The following is a 19917-nucleotide window of genomic DNA, read 5'->3' as shown; positions in this document are numbered from 1 at the left end:
AAAATGCAATAAAGTGCAAAAACAGCAATAAGTGCTCTTAAGGGTTGAGACAACTCTCCTGACTAGTTTAATCCTTTAAAAGAGAATTAAAAAGGTGAAGGATCCTTGAAATTTTCCTCATCAGAACATGATCCATTTTATACTCTATATAAATCTTAGATGATTTTGCAATGTCCTTAATATATTTTATTATTAATAATGTATTATAATGACACAACTTATAGACTCATTAGACAAATTTCATGTTCATAAATGTGATAAATCTCTCAATCTTTTCAGGACTTCTTTTCATTTGTTTGAAATATTATATTGGAAATAGGAGAGATTTCTCAGTGGTTAAAACACTTATTGTTATTAAGATTCCTGGGTTCTTTGTCGAAAATCATATGTTCATATGTGTGTGGATTAATGTCAGGGTCTTCAATTCAATTTCATTGATCCACGTGTCTTTTTTTGAATATTTTTATTTTATAGTTAATTTAATTTTACATATCAGCCACAGATTCCCCTGTCCTCCTTCCTCCCACCCCCAGCCTTCCCACCCAATCCACCCCCAGCCTTCCCACCCAATCCACCCCTCATTCCCACCTCCTCCAAGGCAAGGGCTCCCCTGGGGAGTCAGCACAGCCTGGTACATTTAGTTGAGGAAGGTCCAGTCCCCTCCTCCCTACACCAAGCCTGCGCAAAGTGTCTCAGCATAGGCCCTAGGGTCCAAAAAGCTGGCTCATGCACTAAGGACAGGTCCTGGTCCCACTGCCTGGGGGCCTCTTAAGTAGTTCAAGCTAATCAACTGTCTTACTTATCCAGAGGGCCTGATCCAGTTCCATGGGGGCTCCTCAGCTATTGATTCACAGTTCATGTGTTTCCACTAGTTTGGCTATTTGTCCCTGTGCTTTTTCCAATCATGGTCTCAATATCTCTTGCTCATATAATCACTCCTCTCTCTCACCGATTGAACGCCTGGAGCTCCACCTGGGGTTTGGCCGTGGACCTCTGCATCTGCTTCCATCAGTCACTGGATGAGAGTTCTATCATGACAGTTAGGGTGTTCAGCCATCCGATCACCAGAGTAGGTCAGTTCGGGCTGTCTCTTAACCATTGCCAGTAGGCTATTGTGGAGATATCTTTGTGGATTTCTGGGGACCTCCCTAGCACTCTGCTTCTTCCTATTCACATGGGGTCTTCATTTATCTTAGCATCTCTTTCCTTATTCTCCCACACTGTTCCTGATCCAGCTGTGACCTCTCACTCTCCTAAGCTCTCTTTCCCCTGACCCTTGCCCTCCATTATCCACGCCCTCACCCCCAGTTTGCTCATGAAGATCTCATCCATTTCTCTGTTGTTGAGCAATCCCTGTGTCTTTCTTAGGGTCCTCTTTACTAGGTAGCCTCCCTGGAGTTGTGAGTTGCAGTCTGGTTATCCTTTGCTTTACATCTAGTATCCACTTATGAGTGAGTACATACCATGTTTGTCTTTTGAGTCTGGGTTACCTCACTCAGGATGATTTTTTTTCTAGTTCCATCCATTTGCCTGCAAACCTCATGATGTCATTATTGTTCTCTGCTGATTAGTACTCCATTGTGTATATGTACCACATTTTATTTATCCATTCTTCAGTTGAAGGGCATCTAGGTTGTTTCCAGGTTCTGGCTATTACAAACAATGCTGTTATGAACGTAGTTGAGCATGTGTCCTTGTGGTATGATTGAGCATTCCTTGGGTATATGCCCAAGAGTGGTATAGCTGGGTCTTTGATTGATTCCCAATTTTCTAAGAAAGCACCATATTGATTTCCAAAGTGGCTGTACAAGTTTGCATTCCCACCAACAGTGGAGGAGTGTTCCCCTTGTTCTACATCCTCTCCAACATAAGCTGTCTTTAGTGTTTGTGATCTTAGCCATTCTGATGGGTGTAAGATGGAAGGGATGGCCAGACTGCAATCCACAACTCCAGAGAGCTAATAGGGAAAGACCCTAGGAGGGACACATGGATGACCCTGCAAAAGAGAGGTGGATGAGATCTACATGAGTAGACTGGGTGTGGGGGGGTGGCAGAGGGCAAGGAGTGGGGGATGAGAACATAGGGAAATGGGAGGGTCAAGCTGCAACAGGGACAGAGTGGGAGGGCGGGGAGGGAGATACCATGATATATGAGGACATCATGGGAATAAGAAGAGGCAGGGTGCTGGGGAGGCTCTCAGGAATCCACAAGGATGACCCCACCTTGGTCTGCTGGCAGTGGTCCACAGGGTGCCTGGACTGGTCTACTCTGGTGACCAGTCTAGCAAATAACCTAACTGTCATCATAGAGCCTTTGTCCAGTGACTGATGGAGGCAGATGCAGAGATCCATGGCCAGGTACCAGGCTGAGCTTTGGGAACCGAATCGATGAGAGAGGAGGAATTCTGCAGGAGAGGGACATCAAGATCATGATGGGAGGATATGCAGAAATGACCGCCACACTAGTGGAAGCCCATGAACTGTGGACTGGTGGCTGTGGAGCCCCCATGGGACTGGACTAGGCCTTCTGGATACAGAAGATGGTTGTTTGGCTAAAACTGTTTGGGGGGCACCCAGGCAGGGGGATCGGGATCTGTCCCTGGTGCATGGACAGGCTTCTGGGAATCCGGTGCCTGTGGTGCGATGCCTTGCACAGCCTTGGTGCAATGGGAAGGGGCTTGGACCTGCCTAGGCTCAGTGTGCTGGGCTCTGCTGACTCCCCATGGGAGACTTTGATTTGGGAGATGTGGGGATGCGGTGTGACTTGGGAGAGAGGACTAGGGGGTGGGAGGAGGGAGGAGGTGGGATCTGTGGGTGGTATGTGGAGTGAGTAGAAAATTTCTTAATAACGACAAATGAAAAAGAAAAAGATTCCTGGGGTTCAGCTCCTAGCACATGTATGGCAGCTCACAATTGTCTATACCACCAGCTCCAGAGTTCTGATGCCCTTTTTGGCCTCCACGGGCACTACATACATCCAGGGAAAACACTTACACACATAAAATAAAGATAAGCAAATCTTTAAAATAAATAATGGGACTGGAGATATGTCTCAGTAACTAAATAGATTAGCCGTCCTTCCTGAGGACTTAATTTCAGATCCTAGCACCCACATGGTAGCTGACAACAACCTCGATCTCTGGTATCAAAGGATTCAATGACCTCTTTTAGTCTACATGGGCAGCAAGCAAGCACATAGTACACAGATCTTCATGCAGGAAAAAACACAAGCATTAAAAAAAAGGTTTGTTTTCTTATATATTTCAAATACTCATATATATATATATATATATATATATATATATATTCCATTATATAGGTATTTTAAAGAATCATTTTACTAATTTTTTGTAGATTCTTTGCTCTAGAGAATGAGATATTTCTTCATATTCTCAAATATAAAAAAGCTATTGACTTCTTATAAGTTTACTAAATTTACAGATGTTCTTTAGCTTTTCAACTGATATAACCAATGAGTTTTCAAGAATACAGAATGTCTGCAAGTCATTCTATTCCTTCCTTTTTAATATTTATATGTCTATCATAAGTTATTTATTCTCATTAATTTTATTTGGTGAGGCTTGTTTGTTCTACAATTTCAAATATGTTGGATATGGGACAACTGTTTTGTTATTTATATTAAAGTGAATGCTTTCCACAGAAGGTCAGTGGTATTTAATTACTATATTAATTGGAATTTTTCAATATATGATCAATAATAGTACTTTAGTGCTATGATATCGGTATAAATTCTTTAAATATTTCATTAATAATAATAATTTACTATTTTTCATACTAAATTAAATATCATCCAATCTATTAAAGGGGAGTAACTCAATCACTTTGGTTATTTCAAAAATCATAAACTCCTTTTCTTTATTACTCTTGATAATTAATAGCTTATTATGGTCCATTTCAAAACGTATTCATTTTCTTCTGTAGAGTGATCAAAGTACCAGACAAGAAGTAAAGGAAGGCTTGATGTAACTTGGATTTAGATAGGGTTTCAGATACTATGTGACTAAGGTGTTTATACTTGTGTGACTTATATTAAAATGAAGTTTTATTCTTGTATCAATACTGGATGCCTTCATTATGCTTCTCAGATTTCTAATAAGACACTTCTATTCTTGTAACCCCAAGCAGTGTTTCATGTCATCTTGCCAAGTCACATCATGCCAAAGTTTTCTACTAAAATAACTGTATGTTCAGACACATCATTTTATGCTCAGCAAAAGGTCTATCATTTTGACTTAAAGGATCCAGCACAGGGATTTGCAGGCAGCAAATACCTCCCCAATACTACATTGTCCTAATTATTGTAGCTTTATAATAACTATTTAAATTACATAGTGTCAGTTTTCACTATTCTAATTTCTTTCCTTTCCGGTGTCAATTTTAGGGTATGTTTGATGATATGTATGCAACATTTTTCTTGGAATTTTGATATAATTGCACTGTACTATAGGCAAATTCTTAGGAGATTTACTTCTTAACAGTACTGAGAATCCATGAACACAGTGAATCTTTTTCACTTCTTTCTCTACAGTTTTCATCATATAGCTCTGGTATTGCCTTTGTCAAATTAATACCTATACATTTCATATTTCTGCACTACAGTAATTTATCACTTACTAGTTCAATTTCCATGTGTTTATCATCATATAATATATTATTGATCTTTCATATGTTGAATTTTTCTCTGGAGATATTTACAAGCTTATCTATGTATTTAGAAGCACAGGGGCACGTGTGTGTGTGTGTGTGTGTGAAATAGTTGGAAATTTTTATAGGTAATTTGGTGTTAATAAATATTTTTATAACTTTTCTTCCTTTCTGTAAACCTTTAAAATGTTCTTATCTTGCTTCCTCAGGCATTATAATAAATAGCAATGTAGAGATCAGACAGGCTTTTCTTGTTCCTTTTCTGAGGAGGAAATCACCGAAGCACTCACCAGTTAAATTACATACACCATCCAACCTTTTGTGGCTACCGTCCATCAAACTGGGGAAACATATTTCTAATTTTCAGAGTTTTTAAAAATTATGAATAGGGGAATAATTTTTATTAATCTACTTTTGCATTAGAGATCATTGCCCTTCTTTCTTTTGTAGTTCACGAGATCTTCACTATCTCCCCATCTGACAGAGGACTTATTTCCAAAATATATAAAGAACTCAAGGAACTAGACAACAAAAAACCCAATTAATCCAGTTAAAAACTGGGCTATAGATCTAAACAGAGAATTCACAACAGAAGAATTTCAAATATCAGAGAAACATTTAAATATTCCACATCCTTAGCCATCATGGAAATGCAAATCAAAATGACTCTTAGATTCCACCTTATATCTATAGATTCACTAAGATCAGAAACACAAGTGAGAACTCATGATGAACAGGATTTGGAGCAAAGGGGACACTCATCCCTCATTGGATGGGCATGATTAGGAATGCTGACAGTGACCAGGAACTCTGACAGTACCTGTTGCTAGGCCCTCAGGCAGACTCCGAAAGATCAGAAACTCTGACAGCTAGGAACTCTGACAGTACATGTTTCAAGGCCTTCAGGCAGACTCCATGTTGGCTCATAAGGAAGAACATTATATGCATGTGGTGGTATTGTGTTCCCCAAAATATTGTGCACCCTAATAAACTTATCTGGGGTCAGAGACAGAACAGCCACTAGATAAAAAAGGCTAGAAAATGGTGGCACTCACACCTTTAATCCTAGCATTCCAGAGGCAGAAATCCCTCTGCATCTCTGTGAGTTCAAGGCCACATTGGAAATAGCCTGGCATGGTGACACACGCCTTTAATCCCAAGAAGTGAGCCTTTAATCCCAGGGAGTGATGGCAAAAACAGAAAGATATATAAGGCGTGAAGATCAGAAACTAGAAGCTTTTAGCTGGTTAAGGTTTCAGGCTTTGGAGCAGCAGTTCAGCTGAGATTCATTCTGGATGAGGACTCAGAGGCTTCCAGTCCGAGGAAACAGGATCAGCTGAGGAATTTGCGAGGTGAGGTGGCTGTGGCCTGTTCTGTCTCTCTGATCTTCCAGTGTTCACCCCAATACCTGGTTCAGGTTTGATTTTATTAATAAGAACTTTTAAGATTCATGCTACATATGCATGCCTTGGCAACTGGTTTGAGCCAATTTCCTTGACCGTATTGGCCTGTCCTACTACAGTGGGATACCTTGCACAGCCTTGATGCAGTGGGGAGGGGCTTGGTTCTTCCTCAACTGAATGTACCAGGCTTTGCTGACTCCCCATGGGAGGTCTTACCTTTTCAGAGGAAGGGATGGGGGGTGAGTTGGGGAGAAGGCTGGTGGGGAGCGGGAGGAGGCATGAGACAGGGATTTGTGGTTGGTATGTAAAATGAGTAAAAAATTTCTTAATAAGGAAAAAAAAGAAACCTGGTGCAAGGGAAACTCCCAGGAATCTACAAGGAGGACCCCAGAAAAGACTCCTAGCAATTGCCGGTATGTAGCCTGAATTGCAGATATGTATCTCTTGTGACCAGGGAAAACTTCCAGTGGAGGGATTGGGTCAAAACCCAACCATATGACATTTGATCTACAGTCTGTCCCACCTATGGGATGTGCTAGGGTAAGCGTGGTACAGAGATTGTGCGAGTGGACAACAAATGACTGGTCTAGCCTAAGACCTATGCCATGAGAGTGAGCCCACCACTGACACTGCCTGGAGTACCAGGACATGGAGATGTAGGATAGAACCAAACATGACTGGAGGAAGAAATGTCAATGTAATGATGCTTAACAATATTCTACTACTCATAGATTGGTGCCTAGCGCAATAGTCATCAGAGAGTGTTCATCCAGAAAATGGTGGAAGCAGATACAGAGACCTACAGTCAAACATTAGGCTCAGCTGTGGAAAAGCTGCTGAAGAGAGAGGAAAGATTGTAGGAGCTAGAGTGGTTGAGAATATCACAAGAAAACCCATAGAATCAAGTACTCCTGAGCTCATACAAGTTCACAGAGACTGAACCAACAACCAGAGAGCCTGCATGGGACTGACACAGGCCCTCTGCATATATGTGACAGTTGTGTAGCTTGGTCTTCTGGTGGGACTCCTAACAGTGGGAGCAGGGACTGTCTCTGACTCTTTTGTAGGCTTTTGGGAACATATTCCTCATACTGGGTTGCCTTGCCCAGCCTTAATATAAGGAAAATGGTCTTACTACAACTTGATATATAATGTTTTGTTGATATCCATGGGAGGCCTGCCCATTTTTTGAATAGAAATGGAGGAGGAGTGGATGGGGACAGAGAAAGGGGAGGTGGGAGAGCTTGGGAGGAAAGGAGGGGAAACTGCAGTTGGGATGCAAAATAGATGAATCAATGAATGAATGAATAAATAAAAAATGAAATAAAAATGAATGTGTTTGGTTCATTTAAGATTAATATTTCTTCAACAAATCCCATATGGTCAGATGGACAGATGGATGACAGATAGATAGATGGATAGATAGACAGACAGACAGATAGGTGTCTTGTTACAGAATAGACTAGAAATTATAGAGAGGAAAAAAATTAAATTTATAAAGTGTCCTAAGCCTTAAGAACAATAGCCTCTCCTCTTTTCTAGGCTTTGATATGAGTAGATAAAACAAAGCCCTTGTGTTTACTTAATCTTCTGTAATAGCTTACCCCTTTCACATGGTGCTGAGTTCCAAGATTCCAAGGAAAGACTTCTAGCTCTGTTTTCCTATCACTTTTTTCTTTTCGCTTGCAAATTCAGTATGTTGCCAAACTCAGATGATTGACCTAGAGGAGAATTTTTAGGTAAAGTAGAGCAGGCTTTCAATCAACAAATCCATCATAGGACTTCTCTGTGGAAGCCCACAGAGGTTGTGGAGGCCCACAGAGGTTTCCTAGTGAGATCTGATTAGAGGATGGCATGACCACCTGCATGGCTACCATGGGATTGGAAGGGTCTGCACTTGGCTGTGCTAGGGAGAGGTCTTTTGTTCCTCCCCTTGTGATTCCTATAAAATGCCCTTTTGAAGAGACAGAAGGGGCTGGTGGATATTGATCTAGGCCCTCCTGAGGCTATCCTGTGTTTCTATTCTTTCCACTCCCCTCTATCTTTCTATCTAAATATCCCTCCTCCCTCCTCAAGAGTACCTTGGGAAAAAAGTGAGAGCTGGCCTCCCATAGAGAAATGGTCTCCAAGGAGAACAAAGAACTTCTCCACAGGAGATAAAGGATCTTCTCCCTGGAAGAACATAGGGCTTTAACCCTTTAAAAACCCCTAAGTTGAGCTCCAGGAGTCCAGTTGAAGAGAGGGAAGAAGGATTACATGAACAATGGGGGGTCAAGATCATGATGGGGAAATCTACAGAGACAACTGAACCAAACTCAAAGGAACTCAGGAACTTTAGAACTACAGCTGTGGAACCTGAATGGGACAGGAATAGACCTTCTGCATAAGGGAGACAGTGTGTAGCTGGGTCTGTTTGAGGAGCCCTGGCAGTGTGATCAAGATCTGTCCTTGGTGCATGAGGTAACTTTCTGGATCCCATTACCTATGGTTGGACACCTTGCTGACCCCTGATAAAGCAGGGAGGAGCTTGGTCCTGCCTCAACTGAATGTACCAGGCTTAGCCCCCATGGGAGACCTTACCCTGTTGCAGGAGGGAATGGTGGGGGAGTAGGGAGGGGCATGAGAGGAGGGATAAGAGGGGAATCTGTGGTTGGAATGTAAAATGAATAATAAAAAAAAACCCTAAGCCTACTCTACTTTTGGAAATGGGGATGATTTTACTCTAAGGCTTGTAGTCTCTGTGCCATTTTCCCTATTGTGATTTGAATAAAACTCTCCTACGTCAATTACTGTGTCCCAGTATATTTCAGTAGAGGAGGTATATAGTAGGATGTCCCCCTCCCCCGCATCTGGGCCAGGTAACAACTTGATTCCATTTGTTATTATTTTATTTGGAACTTCATGTCTGTTCTTTAATGTTTATGAATAACATCAATTTGTAGTTGCAAATGGATGCTATATTTTCTGCCAATTTTCTATCTTCTGGTACTCTATTAGTATGCAGATTCTGTTGACTTATCTATACATCTAATCATGGCTACTACATATAATGAGCACAAAATTTATCTTTAATCTCCAGTTCATTACAGGCTATTTTTCTTATTTTCTTTAATTGTTCTTTTTGCTTATTTGAGATATGGTCACGCTAATTATGACAGTCTGGCCTAGTATGTGGAGTCCCCTCCCTCTACATCCCAAGCCTGGGATAATAAATTTGTATTATACAGATGCCTATCTTGTTTTTCATTCATGAATTATTCATGAATGTATGTTGACTTCTACCAAATATTTCCCTACATCAAAATGATCAAACTTTTTCCTCACATAGAATAGTAAATTATAACAAACACACACACACACACACGTACACACACACACACACACACATCACATCACATCACATCACATCATATCACATCACATCACATAAAGCATTTTTAACTTCTGGGTTATAAACCAACCCTTCCATGGATTATTTTGCAGTCTGAAGAATTCAGCTATCCTTTTTTTACTTAGGATTATGCTATATATAATTACAACTGAAATTGTTGACAATTCTTTTACTACCTTGTATGAATTTGTCATGATTATGGCAGAATCACATTATCACCTATAATGTTTTCTATTTTGCATAATTTTAAGGAATTTACATTAGTTTAGAAGGACCTACCTGTTTTTCAAAAAAAAATTTGCTTGTAAAATTTTATAGGACTGGTGTTTAATTTATCCAAGTTTTTGCATGACTGCTTTAATTTCTGTTTTAGTTATTGGAAATATCATTTATATTTCTCTGTGGGTTATTTTCAGTTCCTATTCATTTATATTTTAAAGTAAACTGGCAAAGTTTATGTTATATCTTTCTCATATATTAATTTCATCTTTAAATGTGATCAAATTTCGTTCCTCATTTATAATAAAATTATGCCTCCAATTTTTCAGAAGAAAAATCTTACTAGCTTTTCTTATTAATACTTTTGTACTTGAATCCTATTCTTAAGATTCAGTGATCACAGTGACATGCCTACTTGTGGCATATCTTATATGCTCTAATAATAGCTAGGGCCTAACTGTTTGTATCCAGGAAATAGTGAATAAGTTTGTAAAAGGAGATGATTAAATGCAAATCTTAGCTCAGAAACTTAAGGCATTTTCTTGATTTTTTTGAAAATTGCATTCCATTTGTCTGTTTTTGACATATTAGTATGTGTGCTTTCAACTACACTAAACATAAAGTAAAATTGCAAATGGATGGCAATACTGTGTATGTACTACAATATTTAGGAAGGAACTATGTCATTGTCACTTTAGTGTCTATGTACAATGTACACTGGAGACGATTCATTTTGAAGATTTAAGCTCAGTTTCTTCCCATTTAATTAGCTTATTATGGACCAGAAAAGATACCTGAAAGAGCCTACTTTGTTTGAGAACTATACAACTATAAGTAGTTTTTAAAAATAACAAACCAAAATTATGATTTGAAAAACTCAAATATGAATAAAATTTTACATTATGGTGAAGGCAAGGTGAGAATGAAAGAGATACTATTTGTTCTTCAGAAAACTGACATTAACTATATTATTCTTTCTTCCACATGACAAAGTCTTTCTTGAAACCACATTGTTGTGGACTTCCCAGTAACATCTTCTCCCTTTTTATTTATTTATTTATTTGTTTATGTATTTATGTATTTATGTATTTATGTATTTATGTATTTATTTATTTACTTGGTTTTTTGAGACAGGGTTTCTCTGTGCAGTTTTGGAGCCTGCCCTGGATCTCACTCTGTAGACCAGGCTGGCCTCGAACTCACAGAGATCCACCTGACTCTGCCTCCCGAGTGCTGGGATTAAAGGAGTGTACCACCACCACTGCCCGGCTCATCTTCTCCCTTATATTAACGATCATTCAGTAGCAATAATTTGAATTGTCATTGCAGGTAAAGGTTTCCTGTATCAACTTAGACCAGGCTGTGAGTTAAGACTATCTTGGTTTGAATCCTGTCTCTATGACTTCCTATGCATCTGGAAGCTTAGAAATAAATTACACTCCATGATCCTTTATTTAATGAAGGAGAGTTAGACCTATCTCATATAATTGTGAAAATTAAATGAATTAGTCCATGAAAGATGTTCAATATGGTGCTTGGAATTCAGTAAATTCTAATTTACTGTTCTCAGGAAATGAATGACAGAAATAAAACTTTATTAGGACTACTGTTAAGGCTCTGTATATTGGTGAGGGGTTAATTTCTTTCTCCACTCCCATTTTCCCCCCATCGCTCCCTGCCTCTTGGCTGGCCCAGATCTTGCTATGGAGACCAGACTGGCCCCAAACTCACAGAGATCTGCCTGTCTCTATCTCCCAAATACTGGTATTAAAGGAATATACTATAATGCCTGGTTTCAGTTTTTAAAAATAAACTCTCATCAAAATGTTAGAATGTCAGAATAAAGAAGCTATAAATTCTCTAAAATACAGGGTAGAAATTACATTGTATAATTTAGAGGAAAATATGTAAAAGAAACAAAAGGAAATAATAGCTATGAAAGTAAAATGTCCTTTAAAACATGTCCTGTAATACATGTGAATAATATTACTCAATATTTATTGTGTTTTAAATTGAAATATAATTGTATAAACTTATATAATATAATGCTTTGAGGGTGTGTATGTCATAGAAGGAACAAGTAAGTCTACTTAACATATGCATCACCTTCCATACTAGTTTCTTTGAGGTAGGAACATTTATTTCATTTTTAAAAATGTATTCTTGTTTGTGGAAGGGTGAATGTGTTGCATGGTATGTAGAAGTCAGTTCTTTCTTTCTACTGTGTGGATCCTGGCAATCATAAAACTTGCCAACAATGCCTTTACCCACTTTACCCACTAAAATGTCTTGCTTGGCTTATTAATTAATTTATCATCATCATTATTGTTATTGTTAGTGGTGTGTGTGTGTGTGTGTGTGTGCACGCACACGAACGCGCATGTGCATGTGCACCTGTGCTATGGTGCATGTGTGGAGAAAAGAGGACAACTTTCATGATTCAGTTCTTTTCCACCTTGTTCCTTTTTTTACTATTTTACTTTTGAGATTATAATATAATTACTTTTATCCTTAACCCTTCCTTCTGACAACTCTTCCCCATATAAACCTTCTTTCTCCCCTTTATATGTATATTCCTAAATATAATCTGCTTAGCCCATATAATGCTAATTGTATGTATGTTTTCAGGACTGATCGTTTGGCACTGAAAAACCAATTGATGTGCTTTTCCCTAGGAAGATCAGCTTTCTTGCCCTCAGCTTTCCTCTGTGCTATGGACTTTAGACTAGCTGGCTGGGAAACTTAAAGGGGATTCTCTATTTTCCATCTTTCAGCAAGAGTGCTTTGAATAAAGATGTGTACCACTACATCCATTTGTGTGTGTGTGTGTGTGTGTGTGTGTGTGTGTGTGTGTGTGTGTTCTCAGGTCATCAGCTTAATCTGAAAACAAAACAAAATGAAATCAAAGAAAACAACACTGGCCTTGTGATGGCTAAAAAGATCAAACCAATGTTACATGTTATCTACATAAAAATTGGAGTGTTTAGGCAATCAGTAACAATCTGATTTAAATAATAAAAAGAAAGGACTATCTAGGATATCCTTTTTCAAAGTTCTGCTTCTTCACATGAAGCATGTTATAATAGCTTTGTAGCACACACACCTTTTAAATATATTAAGCCTTGTTCTTATTGCAGTTATCCGGAGATGTTAGGAAAATCATTACAATTAGCATGTTAAACACAGGGAAAGTGAAGCACTCACATGATATTGGTTAAGGTGTTATGAAGGGTTTCAAAAGGAGTTTTGCTTGAAGTCAAAGCATCATTGCAAACACTTGTCTCCTGATTTTACCAAGCCAAAGTTTATATCTTTCTCATACACCATGCCCTGAACAGGTCAGAGTAATGCTAAAGACATAAAAAGCAGTACATAAAAAAAAAAGCAGTACATTTACCTAAGGGTGTAGAGAGGTTCATTTACCTAAGGATGAAGCATGCCTAATTGAACCAGAATGATTACACCTGTATCTGTGTAGTATTCCAGGGGATGGCTTGGACATTGTGTAAATACAGGAATGTTGTATATTACATTAGAGAAGCTGCAATTTAGGAACTTATGCTAGTTAACAGCTGTGACCTCAGTGAAGAGGCAGTAGAGGTTTTCATTCAGCAAGCTGTGCATCATGCTTCTTTGGCTAAAGCTATGTATATTTAATTAGTGTCCTCTCACCTTCACAGTACATGTTTTTCCACTTGACAATTTCTGGCAGCACAAGAACGTCCTTGAGAAAAAAGTCAGGCCTATTGACTGCTAAGCATATTATTTGACTTGGTGTTCAACCGTTCTGAAGAAAGAATTGGGAAGAATGAAAGACGGGGGGCAGAGAAGCACTCTAAACGAGTGTCAGGGCGGTCGAAGCTATTGAACAGTTCCTATTAAATGAGCTTAGCTTCATCTCAGCTAGTTAAAGCTGGCGTGCTGACAAATTAGTTTCTATCTGAATTGAAAAAAGAGAGAAAAGAAAAAGAGATTCACATTTGGGGGCTTAGTGATAGTCACATCACAAGGTCAATAAGAACGTGTCCATCATAGAACTATGCGTATGTCATATCAATAAAACGATCAGCTTCAAAATGTTCACCAGGCAAGCATGTTCTTCACAATGAAAATTACTTTGTTATAGTTTAATTATATTTTTATCATATACAATTGTTCTGATGATTGTTGGACCATCTAAATATAAATTTTATTTAGTATTTCCATTAAAAAGAATTGTGGTACACAATTATGCACCTTCATTTAAAAAGCACAAATAAACATATTTGTTTTATTTTTTAATACTCAATTTTTCCTACTATATTTTTATTCTGTGGCTTATATGTACACTGACATCTCATTTTACTGCACTTGTGTTTTTCAGCTATTGTGTGTTAAAATTGAAGGTAGTTATAACCCTGGGTTGAACAAATATATTCATGTATTTTTACCACAAACAATGCTCATTTCATGTCCTTGTCATATTTGCCAATTCTCACAATTTTTAATCATCATTATTATTGCATCTTTTATGATGAACTGTGATTGGAAATCTTCTGTTTTTGGGGAACAAAATTCATGCATATATAAGGTGTGTATGTGTTGTTTTGCATTCAATACAGTGGCTACAACTTAAGCAACTGCTGTCTCAACTGGCAGGGGTTCAGCTACATGGGCGACAGCCAGGTGGGAATTCTGTTCTATCACAGCTGCTAAAGGGAACTTTATCTAAATCTCTATCCTTCTATACAACTCAGGATTCAAAGTTTGAGGTGAAATCTTGCTAGCTCAGAGAGGCTGAACAGCAAGTAGCTAACCTCTCCTTGTAGATGTAACCAACCGTCTTATTAAATAAGAAACACAGAGCCGGTTCAGAGAAGAAAGCCGAGAGGTCAGAACTAAGAGCCTTACCCTTCCTGCTTCAGCCAAGAGAGCTCTCCGAAAAGGACCTACTTCCTGTGTGTTTGTCTTTAAATAGTCTTTCTGTTCTGCCTTCTCATTGGTTGAAAATCCAAACACATGACTGTCTCGTCACTGCCTGTCTGTAGAGACTTCCAGGTCTTCTATGGTTGGGATTGAGATTAAAGGCGTGTGTCTCCAATGCTGGCTGTATCCTTTTACACACAGAGATCTACCTAGCTCTGTCTACCAAGTGCTGGGATTAAAGGCGTGTGCCACCACCGCCACGCTCTTGCTATGGCTCTAATAGCTCTGACCCCTGGGCAATTTTATTTATTAACATACAATTAAAATCACATTTCAATACAAATAAAATACCACCATATCTCCTTTCGAGTTTCTCCCAGAAAAGGGGGCATCCTTCTGCTTAGCCCCTCTTAAGGAACCATCACAACATTTAGTTCCTTCCTACCACTTCCTGTGAGCTAGTTGATGCAGGCTCCTGACTCAGGTTAATTTTATTTAATCAAATAAATGTAACACCTTTGTATCTTTAACAAAAGCAGCATTAACAAATGTAACACACCTTTACACAGTTAAAATAATATTCCATATTTGTGTGTGTGTGTGTGTGTATGTTTGTGTGTATGTTTGTGTGTGTGTGTGTGTGTGTGTGTGTGTGTGTGTGTGTGTGTGTGTGTGTGTGTGTGTGGGTTCTGACTGGTTCATAGACCAGGGAGTCTCCCTGTCTCTCTAGTTCTGTATAGAGTCTGCTCTACTGCCTGATGAACAAAAATATTAAAATTAGGCCAGTTAATAATACTATAGTAGCTTCTGGTTGTTAAGTGAAACACAAATCTCTCATAATAAATCAAAGCCAAGAAATGATTAAAGTTAGTGAGCAAGGCATGATGACAGTAGATACAGGATGAAAGCTAGGAAGGGTTCTTGTGTCAACATATTAACTAAATCATAAGAAAAGAGAGGTTCAGAAAGGCAATGAAACCCACATCTTAGAGCACAAAACAGCATTATTGATGAAGTAGGGAAACATTTAGTACTCTGAATAGACAATAAAACGAGCAACAGTGTTTTCCTTAACCAGAGACTAAACTAGAACAAGATACCGACTCACTTCCTTTCTAGGAAAAGTCAGAAGCCTTCAGAAGAAAAATTTGAAACAAGCAGAGTTTGGTTTAAGAGGTTTACAGGAAGAAGTTATTTCTGCAACAAAAAGAGACCAAAGTGAAGCACCAAGTGCTGAGTGAGGTAATAGCTGCAGGGAATTTAGATAGATCTACTGAAGACAATAACAGAAGGAAGTTGCTTACTGTAAGCAACAGATTTGCCAGTAAAGAGCAGCCTAGAAGTTGGTATCTAGAACTTTCATAACTAGGAAGTAAAAGTCAAGGCTGAGCTTCAAACCTTCAAAAAATTGTCTGACTCTGGATATGGCTAGATTAAATTGAAACCAATGTTTGTTTTTCATCTCTCTGATCCTAGAGCCATTAAGAATTATAGTGAATTTACCTTTATTATATTCTGTACAACAAGCATCAAATCCATAAGAAGAGTCTACATGCTAACAATGTGATGTTATTCAATATTTAGAGTCAGTTGTTGAGACCAAATTGCTGGAAAAATATTCTTTTCAAAATATCACTGTGTACCTGAAGTTTTCTTTTGTTTCTGCCTGCCAGCAGGCAGGACAAATCTCTCCCACTTGTGTCTCCCAAGTAAACATACAGAGACTTATATTACTAGTAAAATGTATGGCCATGGCAGGCTTCTTGCTAACTGTTATATTTTAAATTAACCCATTTCTATAAATCTGTAAGTTGCCACGTGGCTCATGGCTTACCGGTATCTGAACATCTGCTTCTCATTATGGCAGCTAGAAGCGTCCTCCTCCAACCTTCTTCTACCCAACATTCTCCTCTCTCCTTGTCCAACCTACACTACCCTTCCTGCCTGGCTACTGGCCAATCAGTATTTTATTTATCAATCAATCATAGCAACACATATTCACAGCATAAGGGACATTGCACAGCAACACCGTTTATTAATAAAGCATCAAACAATTATAATGAAGATACATAATATATTAGTCAATATTCTGTTGTTGTGATAAAAACGCTTTTACCAAAAACATCTTAAGGGAGAAAGGGTTTATCTGGGATTTTGGTTCTAGATGGGCAAAGTCCATCATGGCAGAGATTGTATGGCATTGCAGCAGAAGAAGGAAAGTGACTGATTTCATTTTCAGCTGCACACAGAGAACAGAAAGAAAAAAAAACAGAAAGCAAGATGAAAGATATTGTTAAGTCCATCCTCAGTGATATACTTCTACTAGCAAGGCTTCACCTTGTAAGTGTACCATAATTTCCCTAAATGGTGACACTAACTGAAAACTAACTATTCAAGTATGTAAGCCTATGGGGTACATTTCTTTTATTCAAACTACAATAGATAATCAGATTTATTATTTTCCACAATTGCTACTCTAAAACAGACTTTGGAGTTCATGAATTAAGGACTTTCAACTCTCAAGACTTATTAAGAAATATACTTTGTATTACTATAGTTGTCATAGATGGGGATTCCTCTGACTGATGTGGGAAAATTAACAGAGTGCCTCATGGAAATTATTTACTATACTAAATGCTAGTAGGAATATTTATGACTTAGGGGAGATATCAAAATGTTGGCACCAACTGGAATTTGGAAGTTTATGATAATAAAAATGGTATTGAAAGGACTCAATATTTTTGTGAATAAAGTAACTGCAAATGTGGTAGAAAAGGTAAAAGAATGAGAATTAGAAACAACAGAGAGCTTAGAAACTCATGGAAGCTGAACTGGTCACTATTGAATGAAAACTCAGTCAAGACAGAAATTAAGAAAGAAAGTGAATACTTTCTGTAATTCAATGAAAATCAATACAGAACATTCCCATCACATGGGATACATTGAAGGCTGTCCTTAGAGGCAAGCTCAAAGCACTAAATGCCCACATTAAAAAAATAAAATATTGTATAGATCTCTTTTGAGTAACTTAACAGCACATTTGAAAGCTGTAGAACAAAATAAAGAAATATCAGTCAAAAGGAGTAGAGGGCAAAAAATAAACTCAGGGCTGAAATCAATGAAATATAAGCAAAAATATACAAAGAAGCAATGAAAAAATAGTTGATTTTTTGAGAAAATCAGTATGTTTTAAAAACCCTTATCCAAATTAACTAAATGATGAAGAGAGAATATGTAAATGAACAAAATTAGAAAATGAAGAATGGGACAGAACAACAGATGCTGACCACATAAAGACTCAAAATAGAAAGAGTTTTGAAGACTAATTTCTCTTATGTTCATACATGGAAATAAAATATTTACAAACTGACTCCAAAAGGATATTAGAAAGATCATGTACCATGATCAAGTAGGCTTTATTCCAGAGATTCAGGGATTGTTTAATATATGTAATTCACTATATAAACAAACAAAAAGACAAAGTCATATGATCATCTCATTAGACTCAGGAAAGACCTTTGACAAAAATACAACACCTTTCATGATAAAAGTCCTGGAGAGGTTAAAGATACCATGGACATACCTCAACACAATAAAGGCGGATTACAGCAAGCAATAACCAACATCAAATTAAATGGAGAGAAACTCAAAGCAATTCCACTAAAATCAGGAATAAGACAAGGTTGTCCACTGTCTCCATACTGTTCAATATAGTACTTGAAGTCTTAGCTAGAGAAATAAGACAACTGAAGGTGATCAGGGGAATTTATCTTGGAAAGTAAAAGTCAAAGTATCTTAATTTGCAGATGATATGATAGTATACATAAGTAACTCTAAAAATTCTACCTTGAAATTCATATAGCTGATAAACACTTTCTACAAAGTAGCGGGATACAAAATTAACTGACAAAAATCAGTAGCCCTCCTATATACAAATGACAAATGGACTGAGAAAGAAATCATGGAAACACCACTTTCACAATAACCTCAATTAATATAAAATATTTTGGGGTAACTTTAACCAAGCAGGTGAAAGACTTGTATAATAAAAACTTTAAGACATTGAAGTAAGAAACTAAAGATGTAAAGAGCTTTCATGCTCATGGATCAGTAGGATCAGTAAAGTAAACATTGCCATCTTATAAAAAGAAATATAAAGATTTAATGCAATCTCCATCAAAATTCCAACACAATTCTTCATAGATCCCAAAAGACAGTTTTCAGCTCCGCATTGAAACACACACACACACACACACACACACACACACACACACACACACACACCACACACACACAAGAGCAGAATAGCTAAAACAACTCATGGTTGTTTTACATGAGTAATAAAAGAACTCCTAGAAATATGACCATCCCCTACCTCAAATTTTGTCCAATTCCAATGTATTAGTTTTTGTTTTATCTAATTATATTTTATTATTATCCCCTATATGCCTGTTTGTTTACTACTGAGTGACAGAAAGGGAGTGGATCTGGTTGAGGAGGAAGGTCTTGAGGAACTAGAAGGAGTAGAGGAAGGTGAAAGCATCATCAGGAAATATTATATGAGAAAATATCTATTTTAATAAAAGGAAAAATAAGTAAAATAGCAAGTAAGCATCCATAATATCGCATGAACTTTTAGTTGATAAAGCAGCAGTACAGTTTGAAACGACTTAGCCTGATTTTCAAAGAAATTCTACTGTGGTAAATATGCATCAAACAGCCTCATACATTTCGGGATATCTTTCATACCATGAAATTTAATCTGATTAATATAATGTATTAGCTACTTTTTATTGCTTGGATAAAACACCATGATTAAGACAACATAAAAGAAACTGCTTAATTGAGCTTACAGTTCCAGAGGTCTAGAGTACATGATGGAAGAGAGTAGGCATTTCCAATCACAAACAGGCTAAAAGAATACTGGACATGGCAGGATGCTTTGAAAGCCTCAAATCCTGTCCCTTTGCACAACTCCTCCAGCAAATCTGCACCTCCTAATTATTCCCAAAGAGTATCACAAACTAGGGACTGAGTATTCAAACATATGAACCCATGGGAGTTATTCTCATTCAAATCACCACACACAACAAACCTCATTGCTCTTTTACCTTAAGAAAATTCCACAGCTACCTTACCCGGGGTAACCACTACTGTGATCAGTCAGTTGCCATTATAAGTAAGGAAAAGGCTCAAGCATGAAAATATTTAAGAGTTACTGAAGGCTAAGATGATATTTACATAATATAGGCTGTAATATGTGGTTTCATACTAACACAATGTTTTTGTTTCTAAATTAAAAATCTCCATTTTTGTACTCTTGAATTTTTCTTGT

General features: G+C 37.7%; 1 long non-coding RNA gene across 8 annotated transcripts in view; it reads left to right on the top strand.

Moving 5' to 3' along the window:
* Nucleotides 1-19917, top strand: part of LOC128108548 (uncharacterized) — a 188141-nt gene that overhangs the window by 70235 nt on the left and 97989 nt on the right. For 2 of the 8 annotated variants that reach the window (XR_008217524.1, XR_008217523.1), the window contains exon 7: nt 5115-6017. The exons of 5 other annotated variants lie outside the window; for them this stretch is intronic. This is a non-coding gene — a long non-coding RNA (uncharacterized LOC128108548). Of the gene's footprint in view, nt 1-2308; nt 3253-5114; nt 6018-19917 lie in introns of those variants that run through there. One more of the 8 variants, XR_008217521.1, reaches the window with a different exon arrangement.

This window comes from Peromyscus californicus, unplaced genomic scaffold (assembly GCF_007827085.1).
Source record: "Peromyscus californicus insignis strain IS unplaced genomic scaffold, ASM782708v3 Scaffold_10__1_contigs__length_136768540, whole genome shotgun sequence".
Lineage (NCBI taxonomy): Eukaryota > Metazoa > Chordata > Mammalia > Rodentia > Cricetidae > Peromyscus > Peromyscus californicus.
The sequence above is the reverse complement of the archived record's forward strand: the minus strand, read 5'-3'. Positions and strand labels throughout refer to the sequence as shown.